We start from the raw sequence: 3378 nt of genomic DNA, 5'->3' as shown, positions 1-3378 counted from the left end.
CAAACACAATTTCCCTTCCATAAAACCATGCTGACTCTGCCCAATCATATTATGATTTTCGAAGTGCCGTGTTACCACTTTATTAATAATGGATTCCAGCATTTTCCTGATGACCGATGTCAGGCTAACTAGTCTGTAGTTCTGTTTTTCCTCTCCCTCCTTTCTTGTTACATTTGCTACCTTCCAACTTGCTGGAACCATTCTAGAATCTAGGGAATTTTGGAAGACCACAACCAATGCATCCAATATCTTTGCAGCTACCTTTTTTAGAACCCTACGATCAGGTCCAGGGGATTTGTTGGCTTTTAGTCCCATTAATTTCTCCAGTATTTTTTCTTTACTAATATTAAGTACATTAAGTTCCTCAATCTCACTAGACCCTTGACTCCTCATTATTTCTGGTATGTTTTTTGTGTCGACTGCTGTGTATACAGGTACAAAATATCTCAGCCATTTTTAATGATATATAGATAAATACATATTGGATAAAATTAGAAGAACATACCAGTTCTGTCAGTATCTGAAAAGGGAAAGACCAGTTCACATTTCTAACTTAAAAAAGAATGCAAAAGTCTTCTTTAAGCATATAAATAGTAAACAGGTAGTAAGAGGAAGGTTGGGGCCGATTAGGGACCAAAAAGGAGACCTACATAAAAACAGAGAAAATAGGTGCAGGAGCAGGCTATTCGGCCCTTCGAGCCTGCACCATCATTCAATAAGATCATGGCTGATCATTCACCTCAGTACCCCTTTCCTGCTTTCTCTCCATACCGCTTGATCCCTATCTAACTCCCTCTTGAATATATCCAATGAACTGGCATCAACAACTCTCTGCGGTAGGGAATTCCACAGGTTAACAACTCTGAGTGAAGACATTTCTCCTCATCTCAGTCCTAAATGGCTTACCCCTTATCCTTAGACTATGTCCCCTGGTTCTGGACTTGGGAACATTCTTCCTGCATCTAACCTGTCCAGTCCCGTCAGAATTTTATATGTTTCTATGAGATCCCATCTCATCCTTCTAAACTCCAATGAATAAAGGCCCAGTCAATCCAGTCTCTCCTCATATGTCAGTCCAGCCATTCCGGGAACCAGTTTGGTGAACCTTCGCTGCATTCCGTCAATAGCAAGAACGTTCTTCCTCAGATTAGGAGACCAAAAATGAACACAATATTCCAGGTGAGGCCTCACCAAGGCCCTGTACAACTGCAGTAAGACCTCCCTGCTCCTATACTCAAAACCCCTAGCTATGAAGGCCAACATGCCAGCATGCCTTCTTCACCGCCTGCTGTACCTGCATGCCAACTTTCAATGACTGATGCACCATGACACCCAGTTCTCATTGCACCTCCCCTTTTCCTAATCTGCCGCTATTCAGATAATATTTTGCCTTCGTGTTTTTGCCCCCAAAGTGGATAACCTCACATTTATCCACATTATACTGCATCTGCCATGCATTTGCTCACTCAGCTAACCTGTCCAAGTCATCCTGCAGCCTCTTAGCATACTCCTCACAGCTCACACCATCACCCAGTTTAGTGTCATCTGCAAACTTGGAGATATTACACTCAATTCCTTCATCCAAATCATTAATGTATATTGTAAAAAGCTGGGGTCCCAGCACAGAGCTCTGCGGCACTCCACTAGTCACTGCCTGCCATTCTAAAAAGGACCCATTTATCCCGACTCTCTGCTTCCTATCTGCTAACCAGTTCTCTATTCACATCAGTACATTATCCCTAATACCATGTGCTTTAAGTTTGCACACCAATCTCTTGTGTGGGATCTTGTCAAAAGCCTGTTCAAAGTCCAAATGCAGCACATCCACTGGTTCTCCCTTGTCCATTCTACTAGTTACATCCTCAAAAAATTCCAGAAGATTCGTCAAGCATGATTTCCCTTTCATAAATCCATGCTGACTTGGTCTGATCCTGTCACTGCGTTCCAAATGCACTATTTAATCCTTAATGATTGATTCCAACATTTTCCCCACTACTGATGTCAGGCTAACTGTTCTATAATTACCCAGTTTCTCTCTCCCTCCTTTTTTAAAAAGTGGTGTTACATTAGCTACCCTCCAGTCCATAGGAACTGATCCAGAGTCGATAGACTGTTGGAAAATGATCACCAATGCATCCACTATTTCTAGGGCCACTTCCTTAAGCACTCTGGGATGCAGACTATCAGGCCCCCCTTCACGCCTATCAATTTCCCGAACACAATTTCCCACCTCATAAGCATATCCTTCAGTTCCTCCTTCTCACTAGACCCTCGGTCTCCTCGTACTACCGGAAGGTTATTTGTGTCTTCCTTCGTGAAGACAGAACCAAAGTATTTGTTCAACTGGTCTGCCATTTCTTTGTTCCCCATTATACATTCACCTGAATCTGACTGCAAGGGACCTACGTTTGTCTTCACTAATCTTTTTTTCTTCACATATCTATAGAAGCTTTTGCAGTCAGTTTTTATGTTCCCGGCAAGCTTCCTCTCATACTCTATTTCCCCCCCTCCTAATTAAACCCTTTGTCCTCCTCTGCTGAATTCTAAATTTCTCCCAGTCCTTAGGTTTGCTCCTTTTTCTGGCCAATTTATATGCCTCTTCCTTGGATTTAACACTATCCTTCATTTCCCTTCTTAGCCACGGTTGAGCCACCTTCCCTGTTTTATTTTTACTCCAGACAGGGTTGTACAATTGTTGAAGTTCATCCATGTGATCTTTAAATGTTTGCCATTGCCGATCCACCGTCAACCCTTTAAGTATCATTTACCAGTTTATTCTGGCCAATTCACGTCTCATACCATCGAACTTACCTTTTCTTAAGTTCAGGACCTTAGTCTCTGAATTACTGTGTCACACTCCATCTTAATAAAGAATTCTACCATATTATGGTCACTCTTCATCAAGGGGTCTCGCACAACAAGATTGCTAATTAGTCCTTTCTCATTACACATCACCCAGTCTAGAATGGCCAGCCATCTAGTTGGTTCCTCGACATACTGTTCCAGAAAACCATCCCTTATACGCTCCAGGAAATCCTCCTCCACCGTATTGCTACCTGTTTGGTTAGCCCAATCTATATGTAGATTAAAGTCGCCCATGATAACTGCTGTACCTTTTTTGCATGCATCCCTAATTTCTTGTTTGATGCTGTCCCAACCTCACTACTAATGTTTGGTGGTCTGTGCACAACTCCCACTCGCGTATTCAGTCCTTTGGTATTCCGCAGCTCCACCCATACAGATTCCATATCATCCAAGCTAATGTCCTTCATTACTATTGTGTTAATTTCCGCTTTAACCAGCAACGCTACCCCACTTCCTTTTCCTTTCTGTCTATCCTTCCTGAATGTTGAATACCCCTGGATGTTGAGTTCCCAG

This window comes from Pristiophorus japonicus, chromosome 7 (assembly GCF_044704955.1).
Source record: "Pristiophorus japonicus isolate sPriJap1 chromosome 7, sPriJap1.hap1, whole genome shotgun sequence".
Lineage (NCBI taxonomy): Eukaryota > Metazoa > Chordata > Chondrichthyes > Pristiophoridae > Pristiophorus > Pristiophorus japonicus.
The sequence above is the reverse complement of the archived record's forward strand: the minus strand, read 5'-3'. Positions refer to the sequence as shown.